We start from the raw sequence: 18,619 nt of genomic DNA on the forward strand, positions 1-18,619 counted from the left end.
GTGAAGAAAAGAGATTGACTCAATGACAAAAGGTCTATTGATTATTGTGTTTAAGAAAGAGCAGGGCAGGACTCCAGAAATTGAAAGCTGTTAACACTGTTGAATTGAGACCATAAAATATTTGTGGGGATTCTACTGCAAAGACAAATGGTTACATCCACCACAGTGATATGTGAGATCCAAATCTGCGCAATACAAGGAAAATGGCTGAGTGTCTAGTCTCTTCCATAGAGTTAGTAAAACACATTGCAAGGGTAAGCTGGTTCAGTTACCAAGTAATCCCACATTAGGTAATTGCTTTTTACTAAAGACAACAGCGTATATATTCAGTGATAATATACATATAAGGGTAGCCATCTTAATGTAGGAGATATATGAGAATAGTATTTACAATGTGATTGGTAATCCAGTGAAAAATGGGTGGAACTGACAAGATATAAATATGAGCATGTCTGTGACAGATACAGATGCATTGCTATAGGCTTCTACTGTACACCGTGTCAATAGGTGGAGATAAATATCTACATGGCATCATTCTTAAATGATTATGGAATGCCATCGATAAAGACATCATAATACTGAAGTCTATTATAGACATTTGGTTGCCACTATTCTCTTTGATGGAGAAGGCAATGGCAATCCACTCTAGTACTCTTGCCTGGAAAATCCCATGGACGGAGGGGCCTGGTAGGCTGCAGTACATGGGGTCACTAGGAGTTGGATACAATTGAGCGACTTCACTTTCACTTTTCACTTTCATGCATTGGAGAAGGAAATGGCCACCCACTCCAGTGTTCTTGCCTGGAGAATCCCAGGGACGGGGAGCCTGGTGGGCTGCCATCTATGGGGTCTCACAGAGTTGGATACGACTGAAGCGACTTAGCAGCAGCAGCATTCTCTTTGAATTATAGCTATTCTCTATGACCTCAATTGCTTATCCAGAGGTGGGTTCTTAATCATTACTTGCAATTCTTTAATGCCCAGATAAATACTAGTCTAGAAAACAAGGTCCATTACTAGCCTACAGTGTGAATTCCAATGTTCTCCTATAGTCAGAAAGACTGTGGATCTCTGGATTCTAGTGAGAGGCCCTGAGAAACACACCTCAGAGATCACTTCTAACTCAGAACTTTACCAGTTAAATTAAGAAACCCCAAATCTAGATTCTAGCACAGGACATAGGAAAATATTAGCAGGCTTCAGGTTTCTACAACATACCTGACTCCAGAGAAGAAAATCTTGGCAAGAATAAAGCCTGCCAGCCCAACTTGCTTCAAATGCAAACAATCAGAATCCATTTAAGAAATGCTTGTTGGAAAAAAAAAAAAAAAGAAATGCTTGTTGAACATGTGTTTTGCTTAAAATACAATGATGAACAAGATAACATTGTCTATGGCTTAGGTCTAGTCTTGTGAAGGAAATGGAGACATGATGAAGAATCCTCAATGCAATGTAAAAGGACCCATGACATAGGTGATCGTAGACTGAGAGGCACAGAGCAAGTGTTCTAAAGCCAGAGTTGAAGAAAAGGCTTTTCTTGTGTAAAAATACTGAGGCTGGAAACAAAAGATTGAAGAAGAAAGCAGACATGACAACTGAAGCAGTGAGAAGACTGTTTCAGGCAAAGAGGGCAACATGTGTGAAGACCTGGGAGGAAGAAAGAGCAAGGATTAAAGAGACCTGGAGTTAGTTCAGGAGAGCTGGAGCGCAGCCTCCGACAGCAGCTGCAGTAACGTGAGAACTGTGAGGAGCCATGCAAGATTTCTGAATTCAAGTGAGAAATACTGGTTTTAATTAATTAATAATAAAATAAAATATATACCGTAAAAATAAATCACCTCTATTTCCAAATCTCTCTCTCTTTACAGTATTTTGAAGTTGTCACATAGATTCAGAATACAATGATGAAAAGTAAAGTATGATATCAGATAAACATCAGAACTGCACAGAAAATACTTAGAAGTTAAATTCATCAAGTCATGTCTAAGACTGTTCCCTCAAGTAAATTACTTTACAATGCTTTTAGGTACATATACCTTACTACCAACTATTAAATATCATATCTGTTTTGAGCTTATTTTTACAGACTCAATTTAGTTCAATTTCATAAATTTATTGACTATTTCATATGGCCAGTTGTGGTGGAAAATAGAAGGAATACTTTAAAATATATGTCAGGTTAAACTGTTATTACCCTTGTTAAAGGGAGAACATTAGAAATGAACCAAAGGAAGGACAGATTTTGGCAGTTTTAGAATGGACAAAAACTCATAAGATGACCAACTGTTCATGTTTTATGTTTAATTTTATTTGCTTTATTTTCCTGTTTGTTTTTATGTCAGAGATTCTTAAAGTTGTCAGTATAATAATATGTACAAATACCTTGAAGCTCCCATGTGGGGTTACAGTCTGATTTGATCATGAAACCATAGATACTTTCTCTCTGTGAATCTTTTATGAAGTAAATTTTCTCTAGAGCTTTGTTTCTCAAACTATGATCTGTAGTCCAAGAGCATTTGCATCATGGGAGCTTATCAAAAATTCAGAATCACAGACCTAACCTGAGACATACTCAATTATTAAACTTTCAAAAGCACTGGTCTAGAGAAGGAGTCAGCAAGCTTTAACTACAGAGGGCCAGAAAGTAAATATTTGTGGCTTCAGGGGACACACAGTCTCTGTCACAACTATTCAGCTCTGCTATTTTATCACAAAAGCAGCCAGAGACAACTGTAAAAGACTGGAACTGGCTATGTTCCAATAAAACTTTTTTTAACAGAAACAGGTGGCAACACAAATTTGATTCCAGGTAATTTGCCAAACCCTAGTTTAGAGCATACAGTATGTATAAATGAAGAAAGGGTTCAAAAATGGAAAAAAAAAAAAACAACAACAACAACATATAAATAATCCATTAACAACGCCAGAGAAAGCAGCTTTTAAAGGAGTGTGGCCAAAGTCTCAGTCTAATTTTGCAGCAGTTAAGATAGAAGTAGAAATGGGGTACACTTGAAGATCCTTAGAGCCACTTGGGCTGTAAGCATCATGGCCTGAATTAGAGGGATGGCAATGAAAACATAAAGGTGAGTGGAAAAAAAGGAGAAATCCTATAGGTCAAAGAATCTGATTAGATGTAGAGTTAAGTCAGAATCACTGGATATAAGGAGTCAACATTATTTTTGAGCACCTGGGAGAACAGGAGTACCACTGTGAAGAACTGGACTACTCAAAGAAAATGCTTGTATTGGATTGAAAAAACTGATGTTTTATATGTTGAGTATAATTGGCTAATATTTTATCTAAAGAAAGATGTCTTGGAGGCAGTCTGTTGTTAGGTCAAGGGACATATGTCAAAGAGAGCTGGAAATTATTCATGAAAAATAAAAGGAAGAAAATACCTACTGAGCAGATCTACAAAAGAATTTGGGAGGTGGAAGCAAAGGAAGCTTAAAGAGAGACCCTTAAGTAAGGCCTTCATTTAGAAGGAGATGACTGAGAAAGCAAGCAAGTAGAAATAGTTCAGGAAAGCACAAACCAACAGAGTAACTACATTTGAGAACAAAGGAGAAAATAAACACAGCAGATAATTTGAGATCCTAAGGTTCTTATATACAGTACATTTAAAATACTAACAAATGAATGCCATCAGTAAGGTTTTCCTATATATTTCCACAGAGTAAATATTCTAACACTATAGTGCCAGGATCGACCAAGGCAGGAGCCAGACAGCATGGCTCTACATTTCTGGAAAAATCAAATTTGCTTTTATTTGCTCAAAAAGCACTGCCTTTTTTTTTTTTTTTTTTTTAAAAACATACGCTTGCCATTAACTATCCTGCTGTTTTCCTTGAATCTTGTTAATACAATTCAAAATATTCAGAATTGGAAAGTTGAGCAAGGACTCGAGATTGTATGACAGATAAATGGCAGGAACAGAACATCTTAGATCAACTTAGGTATATGCTACAAATATTGCTCAATAAATTTATATGAATTCATTCCAGTCTCTAGACCAACAGGTTTATAATATGCAACGGGTTCTGGGAATTAAAAAGAATTAGAATAAAGATGATCTTCGCTGTATTTTCTATTTTGAGTTTATATTGAAAATGACATAACCATTTTTTTTTTTCACTAAATACTTTCTCTTTCTTAGCATCATAATGGATTGTACATATCAACAGGTAGGCTGTGAGTAGTCAATACTCAGTAAGGTGAAAGCGTGGGCTTTCTGGCTTGAGATTTTCAATGGAATAACATGGATATCATAAATAGCTGCATTCACATTTCCTTTGCTTTCTGCATGCAGATACAATTTCACTCTCTGGTTGACAACTGAAGCCTAGGTTTACTGTAGAAACTGTAGAGAGAGTAATAATAGTAGTTAACATTAATTAAGAGCTTATTATGTGGCAGGAGCTCTTAGACAAGATCTAGATGTATCAATTCACTCTTGCCTGGAAAATCCCATGGATGGAGGAGCCTGGTAGGCTGCAGTCCATGGGGTCACTGAGAGTTGGATACAACTGAGCAACTTCACTTTCACTTTTCACTTTCATGCATTGGAGAAGGAAATGGCAACCCACTCCAGTGTTCTTGCCTGGAGAATCCCAGGGATGGGGTAGCCTGGTGGGCTGCCATCTATGGGGTCGCACAGAGTCGGACATGACTGAAGTGACTTAGAAGCAGCAGCAGCAGATGTATCAAATCACTTAGACCTTTCCAGTTTTGCAGATAGTAATTATTACCTGGAAAGTGTCTTAAAGATCAAGTCCCCAGCTGCCTCGATTTTTTTTCCCATGTTGTATTTCTGTGCATTGCCACTGGTCAGTAGCTTCAGCCCAAGCAGCTTGACATCAGAGGCATGGCTTTTGCTCGATGGGTTCTGGCCAGCAACACAAATGTTGTGCTGCATGTATTTTGATCACCTCCACCCCATGGAGCACACATGTAATTGGCCAGATCGGCTTAAGGAGTAATCAGTTCATTTTCCCAGTCTGACATGATTCAGGGGCAACAGCTATACCATTAAGGGGTATGGAAAGATGCCCAGAAGCGGCCAATTAAATGGTGGCAAATACACTGTCGTTGTTGTTTAGTCACTAAGTCATTTTCAACTCTTTGCAACTTCATGGACTGTAGCCCACCAGGCTCCTCTGTTCATGGGACTGCATAAAATTTAGTTTTACCTGTGCTTAACTTAACTGTTTTACTGAGTACTCACTGTTTCAGCAATCAGCATAGTGTAAAGTAATTCTGACAGGCAGAGATTAACAAACATGCCTAACGCTGCTTGTGGCTGGAATTTTAGAATAACTAAGCCCCATCACTACTTTAAAACTGTTTAAAAGATTTATTCTGTTTGCATTTTGTGTTTGTAACTAGTCCTTACTCCCAACTCTTTGTGTTCTTTTTTTTTTTTCTTGTTAAGATCAGACAGTGAGCTTATAGCTCCTGTTCCTCAATCAGATAGTGCCTACATCACTGACACGTGTTTCCTTTGCTTCTTTATGCACGTACATCAAAGCCCGTAGTTGACAGGATCAGACTTTTGAAAAAAATCACTGATCCCAAAATAAAACGCAGGTGATTTCTGCCCCTATATGATCCCTTACATCTGTGATCTATCATTTCCCAGGTGTCAGTTACTGACTGAAGAAATAAAAATAACATTTAAATGATGGCTTTCAGACTTAATTAATTCATAGTGGCAAATAAAAAATATATGGTTAAAAGATAAGTTTCAATTTATATAGAACTTCGCTTTTCAACCATATTAAAGATACAAAAACAAAAACAAATGATCTATGCATAATAAATGCATTTTTTATCCTTCCAGATACAAAACTGTCAAGGAAATTCAATTTGCTCCATAAATCATGACACAGTATGTAATGCCTATAATTTCTGATTTTCTTTAAAGATTAAAAGAAGAGAAACCAACATTAAAATGCTGGGTACTACACTAGGGGTATCTGCATATATTAGTTCACTTAATGCTCACATGAACCTTGGAACACTGACATTATAATCTTCAATTTACAAATGGAGAGAGTGAGTTTCAAAGAAGCAAAATAACTTGCGCAAAACCATAAAGTCAGAAAATGGCAAGGACAGAATTTGAACATAAATCTTCTGGCTTCATTTTTCCCCTTTGCCATTCTTCCTGAAAGAAATAACTCTCTATGAGTTGCACTTGAGTATGTAAAGAAAAGATGGAAGAGGGAGGAGTGACAGAGAGTTAGAAATGGACAAAAGATAGAGACACGAAAACGGGAACCGGGTCCTTGAACAAACAATATATTCATTTTCCATTTTCTGCACTATTTAAATACAAACTAATCTCACTGGTTTCATGGGCAAAATTTAGTTCGGATGATTACAAAAATGTTTCTGTGGGGACTGAGTAAGACAGCTGCTGTAATTCTAAACTGCTTTCTACTATTTCTACTTTGTAGCAGATATTAGAGTAAAGTTAAGTATACAGCAGTCACTGACTTCAAATTAAGTGGTAATGAATGCAGATTTCCATGAAGATTCCACGAGTTAGTAATTACAGTTTTATTGCAATTTGAAATGGTGAAATAAACTCAGTCTCCACTGTCCCATACATGTAATTGATGAGTTAATTTGTCTTCAGCACTCTCGCTGTTCTAATATTTCTCCATTGATGCCATGAAAATTAATAGGATGCAAAATGTATAAAACTACACCCACTAAAAAAAAAAAAAAAAGCACTGTACAGTACCAGGGAGGCATATTTATTTCATCTGTGGATGGTACAGGGTCACCATCTTTTTTTCCCCTTTCCCAGTGACATTTTCAGATTTGACATTCTGTGACATTTTCAGTTTAATATTGCTAATACCCTGACTGCAGAATTAAAAGTACACCCTGAGGAAGGGTTGAATGCAGACACATCAGAAAAAGTATAACTACTTGTTCCCCTCTAAGAAATGTTTACTTGTAAACAATATACTATACAGATTAAGAAACACAGAACAACTATATTTATCATTTCTTTTTGCAGGGAGTGGGGGCATGAACGGTCAGTTCTAGGTTCCCAGGGGTTGACTCTGTTGGTATAGTGATGTGTGATAACACAATGTGAGACCCTGTGCCTGGTCGCTCAGTTGTGTCTGACTCTTTATGACACTATGGACTGCAGACCGCCAGGCTCCTCTGTCCATAGGGATTCTCCAGGCAAGAATACTGAAGTGGGCTGCCATGCCCTCTTCCCAACCCAGGGATTGAACCCAGGTCTCTCACATTGCAGGCAAATTCCTGACCAGCAGAGCCATCAGGGAAGCCCTACCAGCATGTTGCCCAGGGACTATGCAACAAATGTCTAAAATAAAGATTTTATGACAGGTGCTCGACATACAGTAGGTGAGGCATCCTCATCTAAAGACAGCTCAAGAAAGGTATTTACAACTAGGATTCAGGAGCCCTTACACTATGTATCCCTAACTGATGAAAAACCACAATGTTAATTCAATGTTAGCAACATCGAATAACATTTATACAAGGCTCTGGTTGATGAATGAAAGATACGACTCATTTGCTTAAATGTAGTTGATAAGTTGTCTGATTATCCCATGACAATACCTATTATGGGCTCCTACTGCATTCCAAGGATGCCACTCATCTCCCTAGCCCAGGCACTGCTTACTTCCCTTCATCCAAGTAGTACACTTTTTATAGAGAAGGAGAATATCCTAGTAAGATTCAACCATGGCAACTGAGTAAAACAAAAACAGAGGTGATCTGAGCTATATGTGGCTCTAATTATCATTTACTTCCCTGGTGGTTCAGACGGTAAAGTGTCTGCCTACAATCATGGTCATGGTGGAGAGGTCTCACAGAATGCGGTCCACTGGAGAAGGGAATGGCAAACCACTTGAGTATTCTTGCCTTGAGAACGCCATGAACAGTATGAAAAGGCAAAATGATAGGATACTGAAAGAGGAACTCCTCGGGTCGGTAGGTGCCCAATATGTTACAGGAGATCAGTGGAGAAATAACTCCAGAAAGAATGAAGGGATGGAGCCAAAGCAAAAACAATACCCAGTTGTGGATGTGACTGGTGATAGAAGCAAGGTCCAATGCTGTAAAGAGCAATACTGCATAGGAACCTGGAATGTTAGGTCCATGAATCAAGGCAAATTGGAAGTGGTCAAACAAGAGATGGCAAGAGTGAATGTCGACATTCTAGGAATCAGCAAACTAAAATGGACTGGAATGGGTGAATTTAACTCAGATGACCATTATATCTACTACTGAGGGCAGGAATCCCTCAGAAGAAATGGAGTGGCCATCATGGTCAACAAGAGTCCGAAATGCAGTACTTGGATGCAATCTCAAAAATGACAGAATGATCTCTGTTCGTTTCCAAGGCAAACCATTCAATATCACAGTAATCCAAGTCTATGCCCCGACCAGTAACACTGAAGAAGCTGAAGTTGAACAGTTCTATGAAGACATACAAGACCTTATAGAACTAACACCCAAAAAAGATGTCCTTTTCATTATAGGGGACTGGAATGCAAAAGTAGGAAGTCAAGAAATACCTGGGGTAACAGGCAAATTTGGCCTTGGAATATGGAATGAAGCATGGCAAAGGCTAATAGAGTTTTGCCAAGAGAACACACTGGTCATAGCAAACACCCTCTTCCAACAACACAAGAGAAGACTCTACACGTGGACATCACCAGATGGTCAACACTGAAATCAGGTTGATTATATACTTTGCAGCCAAAGATGGAGAAGCTCTATACAGTTAGCAAAAACAAGACTGGGAGCTGACTGTGGCTCAGATCATGAACTCCTTATTGCCAAATTCAGACTTAAATTGAAGAAAGTAGGGAAAACATTAAGACCATTCAGGTATGACCTAAATCAAATCCCTTATGATTATACAGTGGAAGTGAGAAATAAATTTAAGGGACAAGATCTGATAGAGTGCCTGATGAACTATGGAATGAGGTTTGTGACATTGTACAGGAGACAGGGATCAAGACCATCCCCATGGAAAAGAAATGCAAAAAAGCAAAATGGCTGTCTGAGGAGGCCTTACAAATAGCTGTGAAAAGAAGAGAAGAAAAAAGCAAAGGAGAAAAGAAAGATATAAGCATCTGAATGCAGAGTTCCAAAGAATAGCAAGGAGAGATAAGAAAGCCTTCCTCAGCGATCAATGGAAAGAAGTAGAGGAAAACCACAGAATGGGAAAGACTACAGATCTCTTCAAGAAAATTAGTGATACCAAGGGAACATTTCATGCAAAGATGGGCTTGATAAAGGACAGAAATGGTATGGACCTACCAGAAGCAGAAGATATTAAGAAGAGATGGCAAGAATACACAGAAGAACTGTACAAAAAAGATCTTCACAACCCAGATAATCATGATGGTGTGATCACTGACCTAGAGCCAGATATCCTGGAATGTGAAGTCAAGTGGACCTTAGAAAGCATCACTATGAACAAAGCTAGTGGAGGTGATGGAATTCCAGTTGAGCTATTTCAAATCCTGAAAAATGATACTGTGAAAGTGCTGTACTCAATATGCCAGCAAATATGGAAAACTCAGCAGTGGCCACAGGACTGGAAAAGGTCAGTTTTCATTTCAATCCCAAAGAAATGCAATGCCAAAGGATGCTCAAACTACCACACAATTGCACTCATCTCACACGCTAGTAAAGAAATGCTCAAAATTCTCCAAGCCAGGCTTCAGCAATATGTGAACCGTGAACTTCCTGATGTTCAAGCTGGTTTTAGAAAAGGCAGAGGAACCAGAGATCAAATTGCCAACATCCGCTGGATCATGGAAAAAGCAAGAGAGTTCCAGAAAAACATCTATTTCTGCTTTATTGACTATGCCAAAGCCTTTGTGTGGATCACAATAAACTGGAAAATTCTGAAAGAGATGAGCATACCAGACCACATGACCTGCCTCTTGAGAAACCTATGTGCAACAGGAAGCAACAGTTAGAACTGGACATGGAACAACAGACTGTTTCCAATTAGGAAAAGGAGGACGTCAAGTCTATATTTTGTCACCCTGCTTATTTAACTTCTATGCAGAGTACATCATAAGAAACCCTGGGCTGGAAGAAGCACAAGCTGGAATCAAGATTGCCAGGAGAAATATCAATCACTTCAGATATGCAGATGACACCACCCTTATGGCAGAAAGTGAAGAGGAACACAAAAGCCTCTTGATGAAAGTGAAAGTGGAGAGTGAAAAAGTTGACCTAAAGTTCAACATTCAGAAAACGAAGATCATGGCATCTGGTCCCATCACTTCATGGGAAATAGATGGGCAAACAGTGGAAACAGTGTCAGACTTTATTTTTCTGGGCTCCAAAATCACTGCAGATGGTGACTGCAGCCATGAAATTAAAAGACGCTTACTCCTTGGAAGGAAAGTTATGACCAACCTAGATAGCATATCGAAAAGCAGAGACATTACTTTGCCAACAAAGGTCCATGTAGTCAAGGCTATGGTTTTTCTGGTGGTCATGTATGGATGTGATATTTGGACTGTGAAGAAAGCTTTGCGCCAAAGAATAGATGCTTTTGAACTGTGATGTTGGAAAAGACTCTTGAGAGTCCCTTGGACTGCAAGGAGATCCAACCCATCCATTCTAAAGGAGATCAGTCCTAGGTGTTCTTTGGAAGGACTGATGCTAAAGCTAAAATTCCAATACTTTGGCCACCTCATGAGAAGAGTTGACTCATTGGAAAAGACTCTGATGCTGGGAGGGATTGGGGGTAGGAGGAGAAGGGGACGACAGAGGATGAGATGGCTGGATGGCATCACTGACTCGATGGGCGTGAGTCTGGGTGAACTCCAGGAGTTGGTGATGGACAGGGAGGCCTGGTGTGCTGCAATTCATGGGGTCGCAAAGAGTCAGACACAACTGAGCGACTGAACTGAACTGAACTATCATTTTCTAATGCCAAGTAAGATCCAACTGACCCAATGCCAACTGATCCAATCTTTGTTTTCTCCACTACCACTAGCACACGATCTGTCTTAAGAACTGAACCCTTCCCCATCCTCCAAATATGGATACATTTTAGGTGGTATTTGATATGATATTTGAACATGAGATGAAGACAAAGGACCTGGAATGAACCCAGAGGACAACTGGATCTACCAGGTCAAGTGAAAAAATGAAACAGCTTCTGGGTTTTGTTTTTTTTTTTTTTTTTTAGATTTATTGAGATATAATTGACAAACAAAAGTGTATATATTTAAGGTATATAATGTGATGATTTAATATAAGTATATGTGAAATGATAACCAAAATCAAGCTAATTAATACACCCATTCCCTCACATGGTTACCTTTTTGTGTGTATGTTTAGAACACTTAAGATCTACTCTACTAGTAAATTTCAAGTATATAGTACACAGTATTATTAACTATAGTTACCACACTGTTCATTAGATACTCAGAACTTAGTAATCTTATAGCTCAAGGTTTTTACCCTTTGACCAACTTTGGAAATAAGAACTTGTACCTAAATCCATGTTGATGCTAGTTCTAAGTGTCCCTAGCTGGTCTGAGTGCTCTGCTATGGGTCTTCAAATTACACTGTGGAGCAGACACAAGTTCCTCCCAATAGTCCAACGTATATAAACATACATGAAATAATTTAAAGCAGGAACACATATATTTGTACATCCATGTTCACAGAAGCATTATTCCAATGGTCCAAAAGCAGAAGCAATTCAAGTGTCCACTGATGAGTGGATAAACAAAACGTGGTATATACCTACACTGGAATATTATTCAACCTTAAAAAGGAAGGAAACTCTGACTCATGCTACAACAGCGATGAATTTTGAGGATTATATACTAAGTGCGATGAACCAGACATTAAAGGACACATTCTCTGTCATTCCACTTCTATGAAGAGCCTAGAGTATTAGTCAAACTAAGAATGATGGAAACTAGAGAAATGGCTGCACCAGACTCGGGGGAATGAAGGTATGGGGACTCACTGTTTAATTGGTGCAGAGTTTTAGTTTTAAAGGATGAAAAGAGTTCTGGAGACTGACAGTGGCGATGGTTCTATTAATACAATAATGTGAATGTACTTATGAGCATACTTAAAACAGTAAACTGTATGCTGCATTTCACAAGCTTTTAAAAAAATTTAATAGTTGAAAAAATGCTTAGTAAACTGATAATGGGAAGAATTCACTTTATTGATAAAACATATACAAAAACACCTAAAAAACATTTTATTTAATAGTGAAATGTTGAGTCACAAAAAATTGAGCCTATTGTTTGAATTGAAATGGGAAAATAAAACATTGTTCATATGACTTAACTGTGTTTAAAGAAAAACTTGCAGATTTTAGAACTAAATTATTGGCATAAATTAGCTTACAAAAGTTGTGTGACAATGCCAACATGCAAAAATTAATTACATTTTTATATATCAACTATTAAGACATAAAAGATGTCATTTACAACATCATAAAAATTTAAATAACTAGAATTAATCCACCAAAAGATATATGATACATCTATATAGAGAATTACGAAACACTATTGAGAAATAAGACCAAATAAATAGAATGATGAACTGTGTTCATTGACAGAAAATTCAAACTGTAAATATATAAATTCTAGTGCTAATATATGGATCCTGTCTCAGTCAAAATCTCAACAGGTTGTGTATATTTATACATTGGTATGTAGATTCCAAAATTATTTGGAAATATCAATGTTCAGAATAACCAACATAATCTTTAAGAAGTTTGATGGGCTTATTGCACTAGATGTTGTGACTTATTTTAAAGCCACCATAATTTAAAAGTTATGGTGTTTGGGAAGAGATATAATTATAGAAAAACAGAGTAGACAGCCCAGAAACAAACCCATGAAAATATTGCTGTCCATTGCTGATGAGAGTAAAAACTGGTATAACCACTTTGGAAAACGGTTTGGTCTTACCTAATAAAGTTTAAGATATGGAGACTCTATTATCCAGTGATTACACACCTGGTTATATACCCAACAGACATTTATGCAGTGGTTCCCCACAGGACACAAACGAGAATGCACACTGCTGCCCTGTTGGTAAGAGTCCAAAACAAGAAGCATGTCAAATGTTAATCAATAGTATAAATTTTTTTATAACCATACAAAGGAATATTATACATCAATGAAAATAAACAGTCATATGTGACATCTTGGACGATCTCACAAAGTAACATAAAGAAAATTAAGCCAGACATAAACAAATACATATTGTATAATTTCACTTAAATTAAGTTCAGAAAATCGGTAAAAATAAACTAGTGTTTAGCTAGATGATGAAATCATCAACAAAATTAAGGAAATTATTAATATTATGAGGAGACATGATTAATGACTGGAAAGAGCTGTGAGGGGGTCTTCTGCCACCTTGGCAGTGCTCTATTACTAAACAGTGTTGTGTAAAGGGAGACAGCTTTGTGAAAAACAAAGCTATACATTTGTTTAATTTTGCTATCATTAACAATAAAATGGCTAAAAATTAATTGTAGAAAAATACGTGTTATTCAAGTCAAATGAATGTCAAAAGAATGCCTAAATAGTGTCTAAATAATACAGGGAAATCAGATTCTTCTACTAAAACCCTTTGTTATGTTTTATCACTGGTCCTCCTGGCTATTAGAGAAGCTGAGAGACACTGGTAGAAATTTATTGATACCTGAAAAACACTAATGTCCTAAAATGGCATCAATTTTGCTCCAGGAATGCAGTTAGATTTCACAGTAAATGACTGGGAATGAAGATTTAAATATCTTCTGCTGCTGCTTCCTTTCAGTTTCTTAATTGTGAATACACATTTCTGTTTCAAGGTACAAAGAGATGATTTTGAAAGCCCCTTATTCATTTTGTGTGGGATTTAGCCTTCATACCCTCAGCCAGTTGAAGTGGAAGACCCCTGTTCTTGGTTTACAGAGTTTACAGCACTGAATGGTATGTAGTGAGGGAACTTAGCTTACACATAAGCATGCAAGTCTTCCAGTTACACACACAGCTGGCAGAAATGGGACCAGCAATGAACAGCAGGAAAGTTGTCAGAAATACAGAGCATTATGCTTCCACTTAATATATCCACTTTATCAAAACCTCCCCTCTCAATGTGAAAAGAACATGGATTGCAAAGCAGATATGCTGCCCTACTATCTCTCCTCAGGCCTTATCCCTTCTGATATTATTTATATGAGTCATACTCTGTTTAGTACAAGTCCAAGACTTAGCGCTATTCATACTTCATGGCACAAGTCTGCTCAAATAGATGTTCAGATATGCTGCTCCCCAAATGAAGACAAGGCAAAGACTTCAGGCCCAAGCCAACCGCTGCCTCCAACACAGAAAGATTCACTGATGCCGTCCTAAGCTGTGATGATAAGCGGGAATGGAAAACTCAGCTTTCAGTCAATTAGAATAAATGTATAAAAACAAAAGGAATGTGTGTGTGTGTGTGGATACTACGTGAGATGATGTGTGGTATGGTGAGGGAGGAAGCACAAAAACAGAATTGATCACAGACAACCAATCATATGGAAGTCAGTGGCTTATAATAATAGAAATCATTTTCTACAAGGTAGGGTGATGGGTGACTCAATTTTACAAACCCCCTGGTCTACAATGTATTCTGAAACAATAACAGGGGTAAAATCAAGTTAAGAATGCCCTCATTTGTTCAACAACCAGAAATATGTTCCTTTCTTTGGGGCAACCCTATGGAGGGTTAAGCTGATCTGCTGTGCTGAGCAAACAGAGGGCTGCTCACCAACAGCATCTGCTGGGGACTTGAGAAAGCTTTTCTCTCTTAATAGATACCATTTTCCATTTTTATTTCTTCTGGTGTGTAAACTCTTAAAGAAATGATGCATTGCATGGAAATTCATCCACAGCTGAGAGTGCAAATAAGGGAAGAAAAACAAATTATAAAAGACATTAAAAGGTACATTTCAGAAAGCAAGTTTACTCAGTTTCTTAGGCAATGAAGCATTCATGTTTTCAATTTTAACAGAAAGGCAGAAAATATAAAAACAAAGTGATTCCCAGGGAAAAGATGCGCTTAACACAGTTGAGAAAAGTTGGTTATTTTTAAACTTTTCCCCTTAAGAAAAAGGGAAATTGTATAGCTGCAGATTTCAGTTGTCTCCTAAGAGTGTTGGCATTCCTACATTTGTGTGTGGGAGGCAAATATTTGCTAAACTATTTGGGAAAGAAAGTGCACATACGGTAAAGCAGCAGGAAGTATGTATTGATACTGTATTGCGTTTACCAATCTTATAACCAAGAGTACCTTGTTAAACTGTAGCACCTCCTCTGTCATGCACTGGCTGATGATGGCGAAATATATTTTGAGAAATCAGCAGCTATGGTTCAAAACTAATTCTCTGAAATTCAGACTATGTTGCTGAAAATGCACACTTTTTTTGTGTTTAGGTATATTTAGATGTTGGATGTGTAATTATAGCATGTTGGTCTTGAGAACACTCATCTAAGCGATTTCTTTTTTGCCAGGGGAATGAGGTTCATGAAATTTCCAGACATTAAAGCATTTTCTCTGCACCTACTAACTGATGCGTACTGATTGAGAATTCATTGATCTCTGCAAAGCTTAAACATAAAATGAAGAATGATAAAGCATCTCCTTCAATCTTTTGTTTCAATCTTTTAAGTACATAGGTGACCTTGTTTTTTTCAACTAAAAGTATTTTAAACACGCATTTATGGCATAAAGAACTAACTGGAAGTCATCAATTTTTAAATTGGTTTTACTTGCATTAGTTCTGAGAATCTAGAAATATATGCTGAGGCAAATATTCCTTGTATGTAGCTTTTACAAAAATTATATTTTCTAGTGAATAAAGTTTCCTATTACACAAAAGTGTATTGGATTTATTTACATGAATAATTAATAATATATCACTTAGAGTACTTTGTTGGGTCTGCTTTATTTCTCTTAATTTGTGTGCCTGGGTCAGTTGAGTTAATGCAGTACCTTGTTGCATGTGAAAGCATCATGTATTCAAGTAATAATAATAGCTATTAACACCTGACAGATAATGTTCATTGAAAGCTTATTTTGGGCAGATACTGTGCTAGAAGTTTATATGCATTGCCTCAACAAATCTGTACATCTATAGATTATCACTGCCCCACTTGGGAAGTTTAATTTTCCAAGATCAGCATATAAATAGAGGTAAAGATGGAATCTGAACCTAGATTTGTTTGATTCTAGAGCCTATGCTCTTAAATTATATAATATTATCCATGCTTTTATCAGGAAAAAACAAACAAACAAACAAAAAACTCATGCTTATCATGAGAAGAGACTGAACCTTGAGTTGGGTGTGCCCAAGCACCAGTGAGACTAAAGCCAGCTTCATGTCAATCAGATGGCCCAAATTCACTGAGGGCACCCTCTGCTCCAAAGGAGACCAACAACATGTACAGTGAGGATGCAGATCTATTTTCAGTGACCAGCTGTTTACTTCCAAAAAAGTTACAATGCTTATTGTTCCAGCAACTAAAGCAAGTGTCAAAGATGAGAGATCGTATTCAGGGATTTGGTGAGCGGTCCCCAAAATGTCTGATCTTGGCACAAATTATGAAACAACTGGAACTTCCACAATATTCTAATTCCTTACTGGACATGAAAAATCTCCACAAAATCAAACCAAATTGCCAGAGTGATTGGATAATCTTTCCTACTCTAAAAGAAAACAGTGGTAAGGAATCCAATGAATATTAGAGAAACATGTTTGGCTTAATGCTCCATTTCATCTCTATCTTCTACTTTTGTAATCTTTATCAAACAAAAAATTCAAACATTCAAAGGAAGCTATATTATCTGTGCATTTTGTACTTAAAGGCAAGTAAAATAACTTGTGTTGGAAAAGATTATCACGCCAGTTACAAGAGCTGTACAGAATTTTTTTCTTGTGGTCATTATTGTTATTAACTTAATCTTTACAAAGAATATTTAGTTAACCAGAATATCTCCCTTCTCACAAGTGATGGATATTAGGTTTAACTTTTCTTGTGGTCATTATTGTTATTAACTTAATCTTTACAAAGAATATTTAGTTAACCAGAATATCTCCCTTCTCACAAATGATGGATATTAGGTTTAACTTTTTAGTGAGGTCAAAATATGCCTAGAAAGTATACAATTCATAGGTCACAGTTGAATGAATAATCATAAAAGGAATATATCCATGTAACTACCATATAAATCAAGAAATAGTACACCAACAATGATCCAGAGCCACATCCAAAGCTACTAAATCCTATATTGTTAATATTTTGCTTATTTTAAATTTTTTCTATAAATGGAATCATATAATATGGATTTATTTGCTATGTCTGTCTCTTTTGGTTTAATATGGTAGGATAACGACATAGTACTGCACGTTGTTCACACATTTTTATTACCATATCTTATTTCACTTCCATGATTATACCAAAATCTCCTTACCCATTCTACTGCTGATTGAAAATGTGAGTGGTTTCTAGTTTGGGGATATTATGAGCAATGTTGATATAGCTGTTATTTTACATGTCCTTGGTATATAAAAACACTCACTTAAAATGGATACACAAGAAAGCAAAACTGTTAGGCAATGGGATAACTGTTTTACCAATTTTGGAAGATAATGCCAGTCTTCCAAAACATGTGTGCCAATTTGCACTCCCACAAAATTTCATGAAAGTTTCAGTTGTTTTATGTTCTTACTTCAGGTTGTTAGTCTTTTTAAAGCAGTTAAATTGTATGCTGTTTTTAATGAGTATGAATAAAAAGGTAAATTTAGGATTAGCATTTTAGTGTATTAATTTACACTGGCAATCACTATGATAAAGAAAGAAATCCTAATGCTTAGAGGTGCATATTTGAGAGTCTAATGCTGTTTGACCAGTCCCTGCTGCTTCTTATCTTTGTGATGGTAAACATATTTCTTTGCCTTGCTAAACCTTAGTTTTCTCATCTGAATAATATATAACATAAAAGCGTTATTATTAATTAAAACAGTCGAGCTTGGTATAGTACCAGGAACTCGGAAATCATTCTAAAGGCATCCGATACTGCTACCTAAGAGCTCTATGACACTGGCTGAAATCAACAAGCTACCATAATGTTGTCTTTTGCCAGCCTATGCTGATTTTTTTCAAAATTCAAATTCAAAATCCTTTGTCTTCCTCTGCTCATGATTCATAACATCAGATCTATATGTAATTTAAACAGTCCTCAAGTTCCTGGACCCATTTCCTTAACTTTGAGTAGATAAATATTTATATCACTTAAGAAAAGCAGTTTTTTCTTTCTCTCATCACTTTATCTATAAATATACCCTCTTTCTCTGCTACATTTTAACTCTTTCTTTTCTCTTCCCTACCCAACATAGAGACTTCAAAGAATCTTTCATATAAGAAATTATCAATAATTATTAATCAAATTGCCCTCATTTGTTCGTATCAGAAAGCCTAAAGCCACAAAATACACCCAGTATACCACAACATATTACTTTAATACGTAAGATGAATATAAAATTCTCTAAAAATGCCAATGAGAAGTATGGTGATAACAATAG

General features: G+C 36.8%; 1 long non-coding RNA gene across 24 annotated transcripts in view; it reads right to left on the reverse strand.

Moving 5' to 3' along the window:
* LOC147366712 (uncharacterized) overlaps positions 1-18,619 on the reverse strand; it is a 409,970-nt gene that overhangs the window by 271,028 nt on the left and 120,323 nt on the right. Inside the window, exon 4 of one of the 24 annotated variants that reach the window (XR_015169025.1) lies at positions 3,849-4,360. The exons of 19 other annotated variants lie outside the window; for them this stretch is intronic. This is a non-coding gene — a long non-coding RNA (uncharacterized LOC147366712). Of the gene's footprint in view, positions 1-3,848; positions 4,361-12,978; positions 13,092-18,619 lie in introns of those variants that run through there. 4 more of the 24 variants (XR_015168992.1, XR_015169008.1, XR_015168991.1 and 1 more) reach the window with 4 other exon arrangements.

This window comes from Bos grunniens, chromosome 8, assembly GCF_055505025.1.
Source record: "Bos grunniens cultivar Pamir isolate PY7600 chromosome 8, Bosgru_T2T1.0, whole genome shotgun sequence".
Classification (NCBI taxonomy): domain Eukaryota; kingdom Metazoa; phylum Chordata; class Mammalia; order Artiodactyla; family Bovidae; genus Bos; species Bos grunniens.